Source organism: Pan paniscus, chromosome 15, assembly GCF_029289425.2.
Source record: "Pan paniscus chromosome 15, NHGRI_mPanPan1-v2.0_pri, whole genome shotgun sequence".
NCBI lineage: Eukaryota > Metazoa > Chordata > Mammalia > Primates > Hominidae > Pan > Pan paniscus.
The window spans coordinates 41,319,285-41,341,909 of NC_073264.2; the positions used below are offsets into that span (position 1 = coordinate 41,319,285).

General features: G+C 36.9%; 1 long non-coding RNA gene across 1 annotated transcript in view; it reads left to right on the plus strand.

Moving 5' to 3' along the window:
• The first annotated feature begins 3,377 nt into the window (after nucleotides 1–3,377).
• Nucleotides 3,378–22,625, plus strand: part of LOC117975810 (uncharacterized) — a 273,677-nt gene continuing 254,429 nt past the window's right edge. Inside the window, exon 1 of the long non-coding RNA XR_010109751.1 lies at nucleotides 3,378–4,066. This is a non-coding gene — a long non-coding RNA (uncharacterized LOC117975810). The remainder of the gene's footprint in view (nucleotides 4,067–22,625) is intronic.

The window sequence follows — 22,625 nt, forward strand, 5'->3', positions numbered from 1 at the left end:
CCAGTTCTAAGTCAATTCTGTGCTTTGCCTTTCCCTGCTGTACTTTGATCTGACCTAGGCAAAAAAATATGGATTTGTGCTGGATACTTCTCAGAATTCCATTCCTCTCATTTTGCTGTTACCACATTTGGGTCTTAAAGAAATGAATGTGAGAAAGCCTCAGTTCTGTTTTATCATTGCTAATTCTAATTGACTGTTTTCCAAGTCTATATGGCTATTACAGGTTTTACTGAGGGAGTTGATCTAGTAGAGATTACTATGTAGGAGACACGAAAATAAATATTTAATCAAATGTTGAAATATCATGGTACTCATGAGCCATGGAAAGAGAATAAAAGGGTTAAATTTATTTCAGATTTCGTGGATGTACCTCAGATTCTTCTGCTTTCAGGACCGTCTCTTCTGCTTTGTTTTTCAAAACTCTGCATGGAGGTCTCCATGCCCCTGTAGCAAATCCCACCCCCTCACATGACTGTCTTGCCGTAGGATACGTTCCTTGCTCCTATGATGGGACATGGACATCTCCCAACAGACTGTGAGGCTGGGCTTTAGCCCTCTAAATCTAGTCCCTTGGAGGATGCTATTTAGTGAGGTATCCATATCCTTCTCCATTCTTTTTTTGGTGTCCAATGGATTACTTACACATACACAAATGGCAAAACCAAAATCCATGTTTCAAATACAAACATTTTCTTTACTGTGGTTGTAATCCTGCAGAACTACCCTTTGACAAATAGGGGAAAATGTTTATGTCATTATGCTGAGCACATTTAAAGTTTCTTTGTCTTTCCGACTGTGTTTAGACTTCTCCTCAGTCATTAAAGTGCATAAAAATCAAGAGTCGTTGCAGCATTGAACACTACAGAACTCCTGGAAGGACAGCATCTCTTAATGATAAAACCTCCACAGTAACTTTGAGTACTTAGGGATTTTTTTCTTTAGTTATATGTCAGGTCACATCTTGGGTTACTGTTAATGAAAGAAGACTATACGAAGAATTATTAATTTTCACCCAGCAATCTGCAAGAACTGGGAAGGATATTTTAAAGGGAAATAATCAACTTAAAATTTTACCAAATATAGCTTGTAAAGATATTAAGGAAAATGATTAGGACTCATATGAATATGTCCCAATAAGCAAGAAAAAAGTTATTGTGATACAATGCCAGTTATCGCAGGAAATTCAAGAATTCTGTTCTAGATACATAAAGAAAAAAATACATTAATTTCACAGTTAATATATAAAAACCATCATCAACATTTTGGTGACCATGTGGGGCTACCAACCTATTTATAATTTTTCTATTTACTTATCTGAACAAAATTTTGATCAAGTATACACATTGTTTTATAATATAATTATTTAATCCACATATATAACAAATCATGATTTTTATATATTATTACACATTTTTGAGGACTTGATCTTTAATGACTAGTATTCCATAATAAGTATGTGCTATGTTTTAGTCCATCTAACCAATCATCTATTTTTACACAATTAGAAAATTTTCAAAGACAGTTTTACTCCATAAAAGTACATGTTCTCTTTACTTCTAAGAAAAATAGTTGACTTGTCTTCCTTTGGGTCACTTCTTGTGAAATAAAAGTATTGTGATCTAAGAGTTTTAAATAATTTTTTTGTTAGTAACAAGGCTCCCAGATGATTAAAAAATCTTAAGTTCATAGCTAAATTCATAGATCTATAACAAACATTTGAAAGCAAACTATAGTTCTTAGGAAAATTTATTATTAAGAAAACAACTTTAACTCATGGCAAGTTGTTTCTACTAGTAATTTACCCCTTTGATATACTGAAGGACTTAATATAATCATGAATGATTTTAAGAAAATTGTCATGTATATATGTAGAGAGTGAGGCACCTTTAAATATAAATAGAGTGAGAAAAATGTTGCTTTGATTTCAGGAATAGTAGAACTTCACATTTAATGTTTCTGTGTGATCCATTTGCTCTTAAGTACCATTTTGGCATTTCCAGCAGATGGCATTGTTACACTAAGAAACCAAACACCACAGCTCAGGCATTCTTTAAGTAAATGTAGATTTTAGAAAGGAAGGGAAGAGGGAAAGGAAATATTTATCGAAATCTATTCATTGCTGGTTCTTTTATATGTATGGTTATATTTAATGCTCACAGTGGCTCTCGTAGGTAGGTGTTAAGAATAAGTAAACTGAGGCTGAAAGAATTTAAGATACTTAATATTCACGAAGCAAATCAGTGACAGACCCAGGATTATAATCTAGATCTGGCTGATTCAAAGAGCCTATGTAGCTGCTGTGTTTAAATTAATGGCACTACAGTGAAAATATTTGTTTATAGAAACAATTTCAAATGAATGAACTATGACAGTTTGACTGTACTTCCAAGTGGGTAAACAGAGTTATCATAATTAGATTCAGAAATTTCATTCATTGGTGCATAGCCAAATATTAACTACTGAATTACTGTACATGCATTCTGCAATTCTACTCTTATATATAACACTAAGAAAAATAAAAACATGCCAATATAAAACCCTGTACACTGATGTTCATAGCAGCATTATTCATAATACTTCAAAGTATAAACTCAAATATCCATCAACTGATGAAAACTAGAATGTAACATATCAATACAGTGGAATATTATTCAGCAATATGAAGAAATAAAATACTGACATTCTGTAGCTTGGATAAACCTTGAAAACATGATGTGAAAGAAGCCAGTAAGAAAACATGTATAATTCCATTGATATTGTAATGCTAAGAAAAGGCAACTCTGTACATCCAGAAAGAAGATCAGTGAATGCCTAGGCTTAGCAAGTAGGAGAAGGGAATGAGAGTAACTATTAGTGGGTGCAGAATTTCTTTTTAGGGTAATGAAGATATTTTAAAGTTAGATTTCATTAATGATTTATAATTCTGTAAATATACTAAAACCCATGGAAGTGTACACTTTAAAAGGGTGAATTTTATGGTATATGGATTATATCTCAATAAAACTGCTTATAAAAATGTATAAAACAAATGCAGTTTTTCTTTTCAAACTGAGATAAAGTGGCCTTACCCTTTGGAGTACATATGAAGAATATATATCTACCTATATTAAGTGCCTTCTTTGGGCCAACAACTTTGGTAACACCATCTCATTTAAGACATTATCCTTGTCATTTTATAGATAGGGAAATGTTATGTTAGAGATTACCTAACATAGAATCTCACATCTAGCAAGTGCTAGATCCCAGGTCTCTGTTTTGCGAAGCTTATATGCCTTCCATCCTTCACTTTGTGGTTCAGTGAAAACATGCTTTATTAGAACCAAGTGCTAACTTGTTATACTTCGTGTCTGTTTTTGTGCTAGAAAGGGTAATATGGAGTTACTAACTATCCCAATTGTAGCTTTGATTATTGGCAAAAACAAGTTGAGAAAAATGTCAATTTTCTCTTCTCACAGCACTTCATTAATTGGTGATTTCAAAGCTGGCCAATCTATGACATTCTTATTTGGTACATTAAATGGAGTTTGGTACTGTGTGGACAAATCCTTCTTATCTGTAGGCTAAAATTTGAATCCAGAATAAGGAAGATGATTATTTGGTGGTGGGGGGTGGATTTTCATTGGTATAAGGATAGGAGATTTTTCTTAAATTTGAGTCAATAATGTAGGTCTTCACTTCCACAATCTTAGTTTTCAAGTATATATGTTAGTTTTGGAATTAGTGTTGTTATGTTAAAGTTGACTTGTCTTTGAGAAAATTATATATTTATCTGTGTGGAGTTTATTAATCTTTTACAATAATAGAAGCATAGGCTATGGAATTAAGAGGCAAACTATCTTAATACATTGATGATTTTTTTTTTTTTTTGTATAGAACATTTTAGGAAAAAAGTACTTATTCTTCCTGGGTCTCATTTTCCAGAAGGAAGCACTGCATTAGTGAGTCCTGAAGATCCTTTCCAGCTCTTTGATTATATGACATTCTGACTAGCACAAAGAGGCACACCTGCAATCCTACTGAGAGTTCCATGGATCATTAATGATTATTCATGGTGAAGGAAGCAGAGGTAATGTAGACTCTGAAAGCTGATACCTCTCACTGTAGAAGTACACTCTTGTGTTACAGTGTTTTTGTATATGAGAAATTCCACCTGCCAGCCCTTGAAGGTCTCTGAGCACAAGGGATTAACTCAGTGCCCTTTAAGTTAAAACGTCCTGCAAACCCAGCACAGTGTACCTGCAGTGAGGGGACTGTTATGGATGCTCATTTTTATGTCTTTTAGAGCTTATGCTATGCATATCCTGCTTAAGCTTTGTCTCTCTTTTTCCTTAAGTTTTGAAATGCTTTTTATTGTGTAGAAAAGTTAAAATTCTTTAAAACGTTAATTAAAAGTAAAAATGATCAAGAGTAAAATGTGACTTATATATATTTTTCTATTTAAAATACACAATGCATTTTTTTTTAATTCTATGAGCTAGGAAAGTCTAATGTAAGAAGACTCACTGCCAGCATATTCCAGTCTACTTCAGTGCTCTGACTTCAGCCACCTCCCAATAACTAGTTTAGATAACTTTTTGAGCATTTGTACTATGCTGTTTAATATAAGAACAAGCAGTGGTGAATATGTAATTTTCTTTCAACTTTTATTTTACGTTCTGGGGTACATGTGCAGGATGTGCAGATTTGTTACAGAGGTAAACGTGTGCTATGGTGATTTATTGCACAGATTGTCCCATCACCCAGGTATTAAGCCCAGCATCCATTTTATTCTTCCCGATAGTCTCCCTGCCACCCCACAGGTGGCCAGTGTGTATTGTTTCCCCCTACGTGTCCATGTGTTCTCATCAATCAGCTCCCACTTATAAGTGAGAACATGTGGTGTTGGTTGTCTGTTCCTGCATTTATTTGCTGAGGATAGCAGCTTCCAGCTCCATCCATGTCCCTGCAAAGGACATAATCTCATTCCTTTTTATGGCTGCATAGTATTTCATGGTGTATATGTACCACATTTTCTTTATCCAGTCTATCATTGATGGGCATTTAGGTTGATTCCATGACTTTGCTATTGTAAATAGTACTGCAATAAACATACATGTGCATGCATCTTTTTAACAGAACGATTTATATTCCTTTGGATATATACTCAGCAATAGGATTGCTCGGTCAAATGGTATTTCTGTCTCCAGGTCTTTGAGGAATTACCACACTGTCTTCCACAGCAGTTGAACTAATTTACATTCTCACCAACAGTGTAAAAGCATTCCTTTTTCTCTACGTTCTCACCAGCATCTGTTTCTTGACTTTCTAATAATTGACATTCTGACTGGCATGAGATGGTATCTCATTGTAGTTTCGATTTGCATTTCTCTAATGATTGGTGATGTTGAGCTTTATAAAATATGTTTATTGGCTGCATGTATGTTGTCTTTTGAGAAGTGTCTGTCCATGTCCTTTGCCTACTTTTTAATGGGGTTGTTTGTTTTTTTCTTGTAAGTTTGTTTAAGTTCCATATGGATTCTGCATATTAGACCTTCGTCAGATGGATAGATTGAAAAAATTTTCTCCTATTCTGTAGGTTGACTGTTCACTCTGGTGATTATTTCCTTGCTGTGCAGAAGCTTTATAGTTTAATTAGATCCCATTTGTCAATTTTTGCTTTTGTTGCAATTGCTTTTGGCATTTTCGTCATGAAATCTTTGCACATATCTATGTCCTGAATGATATTGCCTAGATTTTGTTCTAGAGTTTTTATAGTTTTGGGCTTTACATTTAAGTCTTTAATCTATCTTAAGTTAATTTTTGTAAATGGTGTAAGGAAGGGTTCCAGTTTTAATTTTCTGTACATGACTTGCCAGTTCTTCTAGCACCATTTATTAAATAGGGAATCCTGTCCCCATTGCTTATATTTGTCAGGTTTGTCAAAGATCAGATGGCTATAGATACGTGGTCTTATTTCTGGGTTCTCTGTTCTGTTCAATTGGTTTTTGTGTCTGTTCTTATACTAGTACCATGCTGTTTTGGTTACTGTAGCCTTGTTGTATAGTTTGAAGTTGGGTAGCATGATGCCTCCAGCTTTGTTCTTTTTGCTTAGGATTACCTTGGCTAGTCAGCCTTTTTTTTTTTTTTTTTTTGGTTCCATATGTATTTTAAAGTATTTTTTTCTAATTCTGTGAAGAATGTCAATGGTAGTTTAATGGAAAAGCATTGAATCTGTAAATTACTTTGGGCAGTATGGCCATGTTCACAACATTGATTTTGCCTATCCATGAGCATGGAATGTTTCTCCATTTGTTTGTATCCTCTGATTTCTCTGAGCAATGGTTTGTAGTTCTCCTTGAAGAGGTCATTCACTTCCCTTGTTAGTTGTATTCCTTAGGTATTTTATTCTTTTTTTTAGCGATTGTGAATGGCAGTTCATTCATGATTTGTCTCTCTGTTTGCCTGTTGTTGGTGTATAGGAATGCTAGTGATTTCCACATAATGATTTTATATTCTGAGACTTTGCTGATGTTGCTTATAAGCTTAAAAAGCTTTTAGTCTGAGATGATGGGGTTTTCTAGATATAGGTTCATGTTATCTGCAAACAAATATAATTTGACTTCCATTCTTCTTATATGAATACCAGTTATTTCTTTCTCTTGCCCAACTGCCCTGGCCAGAACTTCTAATATTATGTTGAGTAAGAGCAGTGAGAGAGGGCATCCTTGTTTTATGCCAGTTTTCAGGGGAATGCTTCCAGTTTTGCCCTTTCAGTATGATATTGGCTGTGGGTTTGTCATATATGGCTCTTATTATTTTGAGATATGTTACTTCAATATCTAGTTTATTGAGAGTTTTTAATAGGAAAGTATGTTGAATTTTATCAAAGGCCTTTTATTTGCATCTATCGAGATGATCAAGTGGTTTTTGTCTTTAGTTCTGTTTATGTGGTGGATCATATTTATTGATTTGTGTATATTGAAACAGCCTTGCCTCTTGGGGATGAAGCCAACTTGCTCATGGCTTAAGCTATTTGACGTGCTGCTAGATTCAGTTTGCCAGTATTTTATTGAGCATTTTTGCATTGATATTCATCAAGGATATTGGCCTGAAGTTTTCTTTTTTTTTTTTCGTATCTCTGCCAGGTTTTGGTATCAGGATGATTCTGGCCTTATAGAATAAGTTAGGGAGGAGTCCTACCTCTTCAATTTTTTGGAATAGTTTGAGTAGAAGTGGTATACAGTCTTCTTTGTACTCCAGTAGAATTTGGGTGTGAATCCGTCTGGTCCTGGGCTTTTATTTTTGGCAGGAGGCTATTTATTACTGCCTCAATTTCAGAACACATTATTGGTCTATTCAGGGCTTCAGTTTCTTCCTGGTTCAGTCTTGGGAGGGTGTATTTGTCTAGGAAATTGTTTTTTTTTTTCTAGTTTATGTTAATAGAGGTGTTTATTGTATTCTCTGATGGTCATTTGTATTTCTGTGGAGTCAGTAGTGATATCCCCCTTATCATTTCTGATTGTGTTTATTTGATTCTTCTCTCTTTTCTTCTTTGTTAGTCTAGCTAGTGGTCTATTTGATTCATGTTTTCAAAAAACCAGCTCCTGGATTCATTGATTTTTCGAAGGGTTTTCCATGTGTCTATTTCCTTCAGCTCGACTCTGATTTTGGTTATTTTTTGTCTTCTGCTAGCTTTGGGGTTTGTTTGCTCTTTGTTCTCTAGTTCCTTTTGTTGAGGTGTTAGGTTGTTAAGTTGAGATCTTTCTAGCTTTTTCATGTGGGCATTTAGTGATATAGATTTCCCTCTTTACAGTACTTTAGCTGCATCCCAGAGATTCTGGTATGTTGTTCTCTTTCTCATTAGTTTCAAAGAACTTCTTTCTTAATTTCATTATTTATCCAAGAGTCATTCAGGAGCAGGTTGTTCAATTTTCATGTAGTTATATGGGTTTGAGAGAAAAATTTCTCAATCTTGAGTTCTAATTTGTTTGTGCTGTGGTCTGAGAGACTGTTATAATTTCAGTTCTTTTGCATATGATGAGGAGTGTTTTACTTCCCATTATGTGATCAATTTTGGAGTAAATGTCATGTGATGATAAAAAGAATGTATATTCTGTTGTTTTTGGCTGAAGAGTTCTGTAGATATCTCTCAGGTCCACTTGATCCAGAGCTGAGTTCACGTCCTGAATATGTTTGTTAATTTTCTGTCTCGATTACCTGTCTAATATTGTCAGTAGGGTGTTAAAGTCTCCCACTATTATTGTGTGGGAGTCTAAATCTTTTCGTAGGTCTCTAAGAACTTGCTTTATGAATCTGGGTGCTCCTGTATTGTGTGCATATGTATTTAGGATAGTTAGCTCTTCTTGATGAATTGAACCCTTTACCACTGAGCTTTGTCACTTACTATAAGATTCATGGCAAATCCAGGACACTTTAAATTCTTTTTTTAGTTTATGGGCTGTGTTTCTTTTAAAGATAGTTTTTTTCCAAGTTCATTAGTGGCTCTAATTTAATGTTTCCTCTCATTAATTAAAAGAACCATAAACCAATAGCAATGAACAAAAGAGACAACGTTTTGAACCTTAGAACTCCTTACAATACAAAAACCATTTGTCTCCCTATAATCACATCTTACAAGTTTTTATTATTTTTCTAGTATAAAAATAATATATACTTTATGTTTAAATACGTTGGAAAATACAAAATATACATAGAGAAGAAGAGAAATAGTTCTTGCTAATACTTTTGCATTTTCCATTGTAACTATCATACTTTTGTACTATGTACATCTAGCAGATATTTGTAAATAATTTTAGTTGAAAAAGTAATTTGAGATAATTCTGGGGGAGTTGCATCAAAATGATTTAATATTCTCAGAGAAAAATGTTTAGAATTGATAAAATGTGTGATAGTGCCTGGTTCATCTGTGCTCTGGGTGTTGTTTAGTTCAGGCTTCTGGGTTGCTTCCTTGGGAAAATTAGATGCAATTTATGGGTTGTGTCTTGCAAGATAGGCAAATACCCTGGCCTTATTCTATGGGAAACAGAAAATATTACCTAAAAATGAGCAAAGAATAAATATAGGAAAGAATGTCTGTAAGGACAAAAGTTTTAGGCAAATCCTGAGACATTATCCTTTTAGTAACTTAGCAGGACTGTTTTTAATGGCTGAACTATGTGTCAGATACATCTTATGCACATTTTCAGACTACTGGGGCCTCACGTATGCATCATCCTAAGCCTATTGCTCATGTCCTCCACTGTTGAGGGGAACTGCCCTTTATGAAACCATCTCCTGAGACTTATTAACTGTCACGAGAACAGCACAGGAAAAACCCGCCCCATGATTCAGTTACCTCCCAGTGGAACACATCGGGATTATGAGAGCTACAGTTCAAGATGAGATTTGGGTGGGCACACAGCCAAACCATATCAGTATCCAAGGGATCCTAGTGTCTGTTTTTTCCATGGTAAATTATAAAATTATAAGGCTATCAGAAATTATGCATAGAGAGTAAATTATTCTTAGTTTCCGGAAGGATATTTCAGGATGTCTGTTGGCACTTATAGAGGGCCATCTTATATCATTTACTTAGGTTTGAATACTTAGTGATATAAACAACTCTTTTCCATGAAGCTTTTATACTGTCTGTGTTGGTGACGAGAAGCTTTCTCATGTGGCATTCATATCACATGTTCATTCATTCAACATTCAATGAATATTTATGGAGTGCCCAGCGTATTTAGAAATGGGATACATTAGGGCCGGCAGGCATCTCATGCCTGTAATCCCAGCACTTTGGGAGGCCAAGGCAGGTGGATTACCTGAGGCCAGGAGTTTGAGACCAGTCTAGCCATCATGGTGACACTCCCGTCTCTACTAAAAATACAAAAATTAGCTGGGCATGGTGGCATATGCCTGTAATCCCAGCTACTCAGGAGAATGAGGCATGAGAATTGCCTGATTATGGGAGGCTGAAGTTGCACTAAACTGAGATCATACCACTGCATTCCAGTCTGGGTGACAGAGTGAGACTCTGTTTAAAAAAAAGAAAAAAAATTTGTGTGGGGGGATACATTAGTGAACTAAAAAGGAGCTAACATTCAAGATAAATAATATATAATATATAAATTTTTAAAAGGCGATAAAATAACTGTGGGAAAACTGAAATGGGATAAACAGGATCAAGAGTACAGCGAGGGGAAGAGGCTTGGGGCTTGGCATGTTGCTATATTAAATAGTGAAGGGGCCTTCATTGAGAAGGTGAGGTTGATCAAATATATCTTAAAGAAGTAAGGGAGTTAGCCAAGAGGATACCTGGGGAAAGAGCATTTCAGGCAGAGGAAATTGTACAGCAAATTCTCAAGGTGGGAGCCTGTCCAGCGAGTGTCAGGATCTGGAGGAGACTGCTGTGGATGCCAGCAGAGTAAGCAAAGAAGAGTGAAGTAGGAATTGAGGCCAGGTAGACTATGTTGGACCTTGTCCAGCTCTTATTAGCAGTGAGAAGGAATCAGTTGCATGTTTTATTTTTTATTTTTATTTTTTACTTTTTTTTGAGACAGAGTCTCACTCTGTCACCCAGGCTGGAGTGCAGTGGCTCGATCTTGGCTCACTACAACCTCTGCCTCCCAGTTTCAAGCGAGTCTCCTGCCTCAGCCTCCTGAGTAGCTGGGACTACAAGGGTGTGCCACCATGCCCGGCTAATTTTTGTAGTTTTGGTAGAAACGGAGTTTCACCGTGTTGACCAGGCTGGTCTTGAACTCCTGGCCTCAGGTGATCCACCCTCCTCTGCCTCCCAAAGTGCTGGGATTACAGGCGTGAGTCACTGCATCCAGCCCAGTTGCAGATTTTGATCAAAGGAGTGACCTGATCTGACTTGACTTTTAAAAGATGATTCTGGCTGCTGTGTTAATAATAGACTTTGGGGAATGCACAACAGTAGAAGTAGGAGACGCAAGCCAAGATGATGATTTAGCCTATCAGCGAAGTGGCAAAAAATGGATGAATTCTGGATGTATTAAGAATGTATTAGGAATATAGAGTCTATAGTTTTTTCTTTGTGATAATGGAATCCTGTAGTTAGCTGTATGAAACATTTGTCAAAGGACCTTCCGAAAAAATATTTTGTAAGATATCTCAATTTAATATTAATATATTACAGTTGGATTCATCTACATTTTAAAGTTTCTGCTTATGTTGCAATTATTGCTGCATCTAAAACACTAGACCCTGCATCTGGTGGGTTTCATGGTATGTACATAATAAAGATAAGTTGTGAGGTGACAAGAACTCTACCTGTACTTTTTGCAATGGTTCTGAATGAAATATGCTCTCAAGTTGCTTCTCCCACACACAAATTTTGGATGTCAAATCCCTGAATAGCCAAATACTAGACTGATATAATCCTCTGGATTATGCTTGTCTACTTGGTATGCTTCGTTGGCATGTTATAAACTATAGTTACATTTTAATTTAATGCTTGTAAATTCTGAGACATGTAGTATTGTATTATTATTGGCCAAAGCCTTTGTGGGAGACCATTATGAATACAAAATTTGCTTCAGTTAAGAGGCACATTTGAGGACTTCATAAATATTAATTGAAATGCATGCTGTTCAAGAAAATTACAATTTTTGTGGTATGAGCAAACATTGCAGTTCTGCAACAATGTTGATTTTATTCACCAAATTTTTATCCTAAACAGATAGCTTTAGAATGCTCTTTTGTTTAGGTCCAATATGAGCATCATATTTAATTAAAAGATGTCATCTTTTAATGACATCTTTGCTACTGGAGGATGTTGTATTAGATAATACAAGTAGGTATGATAAGCAAAACTTTAACCAAATAATCTTTTCGTTTGATTTTAGTAAAATAAAGAAACCGTAAAAATACAACTTTTGGCTAACACTCTAAATGTTCACGTGCCACCACATGAATTCAGTACACATGCACGTGCACACGTACCCACACATGTGCATGCACCCTCGACCCCACATAGAAACCCATAATATTTAGACATATCATCAGCTGGTAGAATTAAGCTCAAGAAAGCTGTTACTTTTATAGCTATTGTATAATATGATTTAGTTAATGATAAATAATAAAATAAATTGGTTTTCTGTAGTTTACTTCTGGCTTAAATCTTGCATTTCACAGAAATATTATGGAAATCTGATTAAAGGCATGACAAACGCACCACTGTTTTAAGGTTAAAAAAAGTAGCCATTTAAGGAAAAGTGAATAGCCAGATTACATTGCTTTTTCTTTTTAAGTCATGGTTTATAATGTTATTATAAATGAATAAATTATTTCAGCTGTTGGCTTAGGTTATACTTACCAAGACAGATATTACAATAGTATGATTGTCAAGGAATTATATTGCACTTTTGAGTTGACTTTTTGTTAACACCTGCATTTTGTTTGATTGACAAAACTCTTTTAGAACAGAGTGGAAAACAGAGCTGTTTACAAGTTACCCTGAAGGTCGCTGCTCTGCCCCAAGGGAGTGGCAAGCTTTTTCTCCTACATAGATGAGCGTTTTTTAACAAACACCTTGAGATACCTCTTTATATTGGGAAGCAAGAGCACTCCAGGGTATGGTTTTGAAGGATACTGATGGCTGGACTGCTCAGCATCAGAAATAAGTGGTTATTTGAAGGTGGGAGTAAACCCAGGAGAGAAAAAGAGAGAGTCAGAAAAACAATACCAAGTGGTGGACAGTAGAGAACTCAAGAGTGGAAACCTAGGAGAGGGATGATGAAAGGATTGTCCATACTCAGTTTTTTGGTGTTTCTTGTCAGGAGCTGTCATCACAGGCATCTTGCTCCACACATACCTTCGGCAGTATCTGTCATATACACAAATTTCTTGATCAAATGGTGTTTGATGAATCAGAGAAAAAGTGTTATAATATCTGAGATTGTGCTGAGCAGAGAGGAGAGAATAAATATTTTGGGTCAAACACAGTTAACAATGAATTTAGCAGGAGAGGAAATCAGAATTAGAGGTAACAGAATACAGGCAAAATTGGCAAATTCGGCAAAATTCTGCCTGAAGGGATTGCCTTTCCCCTAGACATGAGATAGAGGCTAGAGAAAATCATAAAGCAGATGATAGCTTCAGCTCACATCTGGATTATACTTGCTTTTGGCTCTCCACACAAAAGGCATTTCTTTCATATTCAGAAAGCTTACCAGCAATTTTAAATGTAGAAGGCCTTGTTTTAACTGTGCTGATGGAGGCAGCTTGGCATTCCTGGGCTCCTTGAAGTTTGAGAATATAGTAAAGAATCTCTGAGATGTTCCAATTATTTAAAAAGTCTAACAAAAATCTAATATTTATTCATGATAAGGTGACATGAACTCACTCATCTGTCAAATAACTCCTCCATAATAGAATTATATCCACTCAGTTGATAATTCTGTAATGGTATCTCATGCTGATCAGAAGCTCTGATAAGCAGTTAGGCGTCTTTGATGGAAGAAAGGAGAAAATTATTATTAAAAATTGCAGCTTCCGTTTCTGCTCCTTTCTCCTGCACTGAGATGAACTCTCTCATTCTGAAATTGTGTTCCTTGAGCAGCAGATGAGACTGCATAACTACAGTGAACATGGAGGCCTGTCGATTTCTAAAGCAAGTTCCCTCAAAGGCATCCACTTCACTGTGAAATAAGTGGTCATGGCTCAGCTAGCTGTCTTGTAACTATAGACAGTAAAGCCCCGACAGAAACATCTACAAATTTCTGGTGGTCGCTGCAGACACAGGACCCTTGGAGAGCTCTCACATCTCCTGGCATGGTTTGAAAAGGAAAGTGTGCGGCCGGGCGCGGTGGCTCATACCTGTAATCCCAGCACTTTGGGAGGCCAAGGCGGGCGCACGGGGTCAGGATATCGAGACCATCCTGGCTAACACAGTGAAACCCCGTCTGTACTAAAAATACAAAAAGTTAGCCGGGCGAGGTGGCGGGCGCCTGTAGTCCCAGCTACGCGGTATGCTGAGGCAGAAGAATGGCGTGAACCCCGGGGGGCGGAGCCTGCAGTGAGCCGAGATCGGGCCACTGCACTCCAGCCTGGGCGACAGCGAGACTCCGTCTCAAAAAAAAAAAAAAAAAAAAAAAAAAAAAAAAAAAAAAAAAAAAAAAAAAGGAAAGTGTGCTTTTCAGTAGGACCTGGGGTAGCCCGAGGTGTCTCCGGGTCTGTCATTGTCCAGTCACCAGCAAATAAGGCATGTAGCTGAAAGCCAGGATTGAGTCCATCCTGCAGCCCCCAGGAGAAATCTTAAACTAGAGATCTTGCCAAACCTCCTGGAGATTTCTCCCTGGGGGAATTTTGCATTGTGTTAATATATTGTCTTTGTGTCAGCCCGTGTGCCTTTTAAATTAATTTTCATCATTAGGAATTGTAGCCCAGAATCTTCCCTCTTAATTCTTTAAAAAATAAAAATTTTACCTAGCCACTTGAAACACCAAGAAAGAGCTAGAAGGAGTATGATAGGCCTAAGGAAGATATCTGGGCCCAATTTTCATCAACCAACTCTTATCGCACACCTACTATGTGCAGAAATGCGAGCAGGTGCACAGTGGTATTTCTTGAACTACTTTTGTCCTCTAACATGTGACCCTCTTTAGAATAAGCTTTATGAACTTTTTGTCCCCTTGTCTGACATAAAGTGTTCCCTGCAAGTGAAATGGATGAGGGGGTTTCCTTTTCTCTCTAGATGTTTAGGGAATTAGACCTTGAAGGAAGAGGGGAGGCAAGTGTTGGATTACAGGATTTAGGGGAAGACATGGCCTATGGCTGGAGCCAACAAGTGAGATATTGAATCCCAGGAGATGCTCTTCGTAGGCGGAAAACTCATCAGCTCAACTGGACACTTTGTACCAGCTCAGAGAGTTCTTAGCAATGATTGCTGCCAAAATATATATACTCTTAACTGAATCAGAAATACAGTGATAAATGAGTCACTTGTGAGGACTCTAATAAAGAATTCCATTTCAATACTATTTTTTTTTCAGTTTCTATGATAATGTCTTTTGAAATATGTTCATGAAGTTCCTGGAATCCATGGTGAAAATTCATAAAAATGGTCCTTGAAATTAGCAAATTTGACTTCATCACTTATTAATTACAAATGTCTGCTCTGACATCACTGGTGTTTTGGGGATCATAATGTATTAAAGTTTTGTTTTAAATCATAAGGTGTTATAGAAATTCAGATCTTGCAGGTTATAAAGCAGTGGTTAAAGACCTGGTCCTTGAAGCGAGATCCTAGATTTGAGTTCTTTTTCTGCCACACATTTTAATTGCACAGCCATGGGGATGCCTCTTGACCTCTCTGAGGCCCAGGATTTCATTGCCTGGCACCTACTAAGTGTTCAACAGATACTATTTTTATTTTTACTATATGGCATCTGATTTTAAGGCAAATCTATTCCATAAAATCATAAAAATAACTCTCTACTGTCAATCTTTTTTTGACAAGCATTAAGGGTAAGTGGTCTTGGGGATGTATTGTCAGGTGAAGAATGGCATAATTTATTATTATTTTTAATCTTAGAAGAAGAGAGCGTCTCCTATACTGGAAAAATGTTACATTTTCTCTAAGGAGTAAAACAAAATTTTATAGTAGTGTGTAAACTATTAAAGAAACAACAAAAAAACCCAAAACCACATGCATTAACCTGTTTTTGGTGCTTAGTGACCTTAGGAAGGAAAGAGTTTAGAGTAACAACCAAGTTATTATAATTTCCATCAAAAATAAAATACTGAAGCAAGATAAATCTGACACGTGCTAGCTGTAGCGTCCGGAACAAGCACTATTCCTTATATAGCCAACTGTGGCAAGTAATGGCTGTGGTAAAGACAGTGGTCTGTGTGCAGGATAACATTTCAACTACCCAGTTTTATAAAACTGCTGAAGAGCAAAAATGCAGCTGGGTTTGGGGAAAGGTCTTAAATACGTGGAAGGTTGGGGGAGAAGGATCTTGTTTGACCAACAGGACATATTATTGAAGATAATTATTTAGGTTGCCGTAAGAATTTACATCAATGTGTACTAAGAAATAATGTGAGGCAAATTTAGGAATCTTAAAAAGATGTGAAATAATGATGGGCTTATGTTTTATGACTCTTTAGTATGGGAGGCATTAGGGAAAAACTATTAAATTATTAGTCAGCAACTCTCCCAAGTACAGCAGAGTGTTTTTAAGGCACAGTGCCAATTCCTAGTAGATTTGATAGAAGTTTTCTGATTTTTATAAAAGAAAATCTTTCAAATGTTACAGAAGATGAATTTTACTATATTAAAGAATGAAATGATAAAGGTCTAGCTAGTTTGAGAGTGGCGATGGAAGAAAACTCTGCATTTGATATTAGGAGATACCATCCTTTTAAAATACAAGTACCTATTTTGTTTCTTTAGTCTCCCTCATTTCTTCCTCTTTGATCTGCCTCTTAAAGGAGAATTATTCCAACTTTTTCTTCTAAGCCTCTCCATCTTCCTCCTTTCCTTCTTTTTTTTTCTCCAATAATTATCTTGGCTTTGAACATTGAGTTTGTGCTATGTATATTCAAGTCACCACTGGGTATACCAAATTAATAAGTCATGATCTCTGCCCTAGTTTTGGTGTGTTGGGGAAAGAAAGGCAAGAAAACTTGTAAAATGTGATAAAGTCTTTACAGTGATTAGGAATATGTGTTCTAGAAGCACAAAAGAGGTGACATCTGAAGTTTCATGAAGGCTAAGTGAGTTAGTGGGGAGGAGGCGTTTCAGGAAGGAAAAACTGCAAGGACTCAGGCACAGGGCACGGAAATGGATGGTATCTTGGGAGACCTGTTAGTCATTTTGTGTGTTTGGAATGTCGAGTGTATGTTGGAGTGTGCAGCAGCTGAGGTTGGATAAGTGGGGAGCTAATGATTTTATACTTTATCCTGCGGGTAGTGGAGAGGAACAAGAGGTTTTTAAGCACTGAGTGGGCTAACTAATTTCTTTTTATGGCTTTAACCACCATCCTTAAGTTAATTATTCCCAAATCTGTACCTGCAGTTCTGACTTTGTTCCTAAGTATCATAATTGTATTTTAAAGTGATAACTTACTACTGAACATATTATCCTGCTGTTACACAAGCAAGTTGAGTTCAGACAAACTTACTTTGTCCCTTTACGTTGTTCCTCCACTTGGGCTCTTTTCTTTGTTTTATAATGGCAACATTTCTCCAAATCAACTGGGCTGAACATCTTAGTGCCATCTTCAGCTTCCTTCTTTATTTGTTTCCTCATAGTATTTTGTTTACCAGAACCCACCACTTTTGCTCCCAAGCACTTCATGGCCATTTCCCTATTTCTTTTTCTACTGCCAATGCCTTATGGCTTAAACTCCTATTCTTTTTCATCTGTACTTTTGCAATGGCCTTTTAATATCCTACTTATTTTCTCTTTTACTTCTAATCCAGTGTGCATAATTGGACCATAATTTTCTCCCTAAAATATGGATTTCCTGACATAATTTCTAATCTTTTCCACTTTTCCTTATTTTTACAATCTCCTTCCTAATAATATTGCTTGTCAGAAATCATCATTCTTTGTAATACCATAATGCTTTTAAAAAATATCTTGATAACGTCACAACTTGCCTTATATTAAAATAAACTTTATTTTTAAAATACTTACACATTTTTAGAAGGCAGAGTATATTAGTTACCTATTGCTGTATAACAAATTACTCTAACAGTTAGCAGCTTAAAATAATGCACATTCATTATTTCACAGTGTCATTGAGTCAGAAGTCCAGGGTGCATCTTAACTGTGCTCTCTGGCTTAGGATCCCTCACAAGGCTGCTATCAAGATGTCAGTTGAGGGTATGGTCATGATAAGGTTCAAGTGGGGTAGGATCGGCTTTTCAGCTCACTCAGTGTTCATGGCAAGGTTTAGTTTCTTCCCAGTTATTGGACAGAGGGTGTCAGTTTCTCACTGGCTGTTGGCCAAAGGCTTCCCTCCGTTACCCACCATATATATGTGTTTCTTTGTGGGACAGCTTACAACATGAGAGCCTGCTTCAAGTGGAGAGTAGTGAGAGACAAAAGTCGCAGTCTTTTATAACCTAATTTTGGAAATGACATCCCATCACTTTGCTATATTCTGTTTGTTAAAAGCATGTCACTATGTCCAGCCCACGTTCAAGGAGAGTAAATAATTATACAAGGGAATGAGTAGCAGGCAGCTGACTATCACACAGAGCATCTGTAATTTTACTCCCGACCTCTGTGACTAATGCCTTCTGCAACAGGTTTTAATACTTTTTACTGATCGTATTGAAAGATATTGTTGCTTTTTGTAACTAAGATTTATGCCGGTGTTAATTTTAACATCTACATTTGGTTAAAATTAGTTGACCTCTTTGTGTAATATAAAAAGAGAAAAAAATGAAAAGGTACTAAATAGTCAGTTGGGTCATTTGGGGGTTCAGTACATGAATGCCACTCAATCATTTGGCAAAAATGATGACAACATACTGGAGAGGGAGGAAGAGAGTAATGTGATGGAAATTATCCCCGATACCATTTTTTTTTTCTGAATTTCACTTCACATCAACAACAAAAATATATACTAAAATTCAGTTCTGGGTAATTTCTAAATTTGTTAATAGTTTAGATTTCTTAATTTTCTCCAGTTAGATGCTTATGTAAACACTTTAGAATTTAAGGCAGTTGCCAAGTTTGAAGTGACTTTCTATGTAAAGATATATAAATTTGAAGTAATGATAGTTTTAAAATTTAGTTGTTTATAAACGTAAAAAATGCAGAAAAATATATTTTCCTACATTAGTTTTAAGTAGCTTTTTATATCATCTTTATGAGCAAAAGAGTATTTTGATAGGTATTAAGGCCTAAGTTTCAGGGACCATTAGTGTGTTATAGCTATTTTATTTTTAAATTCAGAAATATTACACTTTGACTCTAATAAATTATTTTTATATGCCTTTTCAAAGTTATAAACAGATTAAAAGAACATAATGTGAAAAGAGAAAAGTTCTGTTAGAAATATTCCTGGTTTAGCTTAAGGTTTTATTCATTACTTGGGTCAAAATAACCTCAGCTTTATCTTTTTTATGTGTGTGTTATCTATTTTTGAGATGTTTGAGATAGAATAATGCTCAAATTTCCAGGAGCAGCCAAATAATTGTACTTTGAATTTTTAAAATCATTTCTTTTTAGATGACAATAATGAAGCATTTGCATTTGAGCCTGGCAACATGTGCATTTGAAAGTTTGCTAAATGAATATAATTGTGAATTAAACAACAAGAAAAATATTATTCTTTTAAAAACATTATTGAAACCATTACATATGAATTATAAAGTTTTTTTCAGGCAACACATTAATTAGTCAACTTTTTTCAGATCCTTATACATTTATTCAGATATTTCCTTTCATAGACTTGTCTCATCTTCAGGTGTGATTTTTAATGAATATTTTCAATTCTGCTAAAGACTACATTATTAAGTTCTATAACCAGGCCTAGTTATATATTTACATTTATACCCTTTTCTCAAGTCAAGCCCATTTGGAATTTAAGAATTTGAAAGGTCATGTAAAAATGAATTTAAAATTTAGTTTAGATAATTGCAATTTTACCACATTTCCAACTGTCATAGTCTCCATAATGAGAGTTCAAGCACAATGTCATATATGAACTAAATTTATTGTGTTTTTCAGGAAAGTGAAACCTTTTCTAAATATTAATAATGGTTTATGTGATGGTTAATCAGTGTCAACTTGATTGGATTTAAAGATGTAAAGTATTGTTCCTGGGTTTGTCAGTGAGGGTATTGCCGAAAAAGATTAATATTTGAGTCAGTGGACTGGGAGAGGCAGACCCATTCTCAAACTGGGTGGGCACCGTCTAGTCAGCTGCCAGCATGGCTAGGATAAAAGCAGGCAAAGGAACGTGGAAGGACTAGACTGTCTATATACATAATACTTTCGACCATATATGGAGAACCAAAAAATATGATTAAGTTGGTTGGTTGTTGCTAAGTTTAGTGGACAAAGTGATGAAAGAAAACAATAAACTCAGGGATTCTAACTCGTGGCTCCAGAAGACATACCTTTCACCAAAACTTTGCAAAATAGATTTGTGAGTGCAGCACCCACGTCCTTGAAGAGCTCTGTGATTTCTCTTCTCTGTATGCCACATCTTACAGTGGGACTTGCAGTTACTCAACTATAAAATTTAAATGCAGTGGGAATACTTGGATCCTGAGATGGCAGGGACCAAGTGGTGGCACTCAACTGCCAATGGCAAGGTGGGTATAGTTACTGTAATGGACAGCAGAGGCAAAGCAAGCAGTCAGAATAATCTGACTTGTGTAAGCTCTGGCATTGGCTAATTAATCATGGTGTTCCTAGAAGTGAAATTTATAGGAAGCCTACTGCATTCTTAATTTATATAAGCAGAAAACTTCCAGGTTGAGTGGACAAAAGACTAATTAAAATTATGAAAACAGAGAATCACAGTCCCTCAATCAAATTCCAGACTTGAGCCAGTTTACAGACCCAGAACCCCATGAATGAAGGGGGAAGCTGGGAAGGCCTTGAGGAAGGACCCCACTACGCTACACTACAAACAATTTATGTTGTTAATCTTTTGCCCATCCTTTCCCAAGGAGACTGCTGCCCTTTTACCAGGGTAACTGTGTATTGGAGAAAGGGAAATAATCAGACCTTTTATGGACTACTGGACACTGGCTCTGAGCTGACGTTAATTCCTGGGGACCTAAAATGTCATTGTGGTCCTCCAGTTAAAGTATGGGCTTATGGAGGTTAGGTATTAATGGAGTTTTAGCTCAGGCTTAATTTACAGTGGGTCCATTGGGTCCCCGGACTCATCCTGTGGTCATTTCCCCAGTGCCAGAATGCATAATTGGCATACTTACTTAATAGCTGGCAGAATCCCCACACTGGTTCCCTGACTGGTAGCGTGAGGGCTATTATGGTGGGAAAGGCTAAATGGAAGCTATTAGAGCTGCCTCTACCTAGAAAAATGGTAAATCAAAAACAGTATTGCATCCCTGGGGGGATTGCAGAGATTAGTGCCACCATTGAGGACTTGAAAGATGCAGGGGTGACGATTCCCACTACATCCCCGTTCAACTCTCCCACTTGGCCTGTGTAGAAGACAGATGGATCTTGGAGAATGACAGTGGATTATCATAAGCTTAACCAAGTGGCGACTCCAATTGCAGCTGCTGTACCAGATGTGGTTTCATTGCTTGAGCAAATTAACACATCTCCAGATACCTGGTATGCAGCCATAGATTTGGGAAATGTCTTTTTCTCCATTCCTGTCCATAAGGTCCACCAGAAGAAATTTGCCTTCAGCTGGCAAGGCCAGCAATATACCTTTACTGTCCTACCTCAGGGGTATATCAACTCTCCAGCTTTGTGTCTTCATTTTGTTCAGAGACATCTTGATCCTTTTCCCTTCCACAAGATATCACAGTGGTCCCTTACATTGATGACATTATGCTGGTTGGATCCAGTGAGCAAGAAGCAGCAAACACACTGGTAAGACATTTGTATGTCAGAGGATGGGAAATAAATCTGACTAAAAATCAGGGACCCTCTACCTCAGTAAAATTTCTGGGGATCCAGTGGTGTGGAGTCTGTCAAGATATTCCATCTAAGGTGAAGGATAAGTTGCTGCATTTGGCCCCTCCTATAACCAAGAAAAAGCCACAATGCCTAGTGGACCTATTTGGATTTTGAAGGCAACACATTCCTCATTTTGGTGTGTTACTCCAGCTCATTTATCGAATGACCAGAAAGGCTGCCAGTTTTGAGTGGGGTCCAGAACAGAAGGCTCTGCAACAAGTCCAGGCTGCTGTGCAAGCTGCTCTGCCACTTGGGCCATACGACCCAGCAGATCCAATGAGATTGAGGGGTCAGTGGCAGATAGGGATGTTGTTGGGAGCCTCTGGCAGGCTCCCATAGGTGAATCACAGCAAAGGCCTCTAGGATTTTGGAGCAAGGCTCTCCCATCTTCTTCAGATAACTACTCTCATTTTGTGAGACAGCTCTTGGCCTGTTACTGGGCTTTGGTAGAAACAATGTTTGACTGTGGGTCATCAAGTCACCATGTGACCTGCACCACCTGTCATGAACTGGGTGCTTTCTGTCCCATTTAGCTGTAAATTGGATTGTGCACAGCAGCATTCAGTCATGAAATGAAAGTGGTATATATGTGATTGGGCTCGAGCAGGTCTTGAAGACACAAGTAAGTTACATGAGGAAGTGGCTTAAATGCCCATGGTCCCCATTCCTGCCACCCTGCCTTCTCTCCCCAAGCCTGCACTGATGGCCTCATGGGGAGTTCCCTATGATCAGTTGACAAAGGAAGAGAAGACAAGGACCTGGTTCACAGATGGTTCTGCACAATATGCAGGCACCACACGAAAGTGGACAGCTGCAGCACTACAGCCCCTTTCTAGAACATCCCTGAAGGACAGTGGCAAAGGGAAATATTCCCAGTTGGCAGAATTAGAGCAGTGTACCTCATTGTGCCCTTTAGTTGGAAGGAAAAATAGCCAGATGCGTGATTATATACTGGTTAATGGGCTATAGCCAATGGTTTGGCTAGATGGTC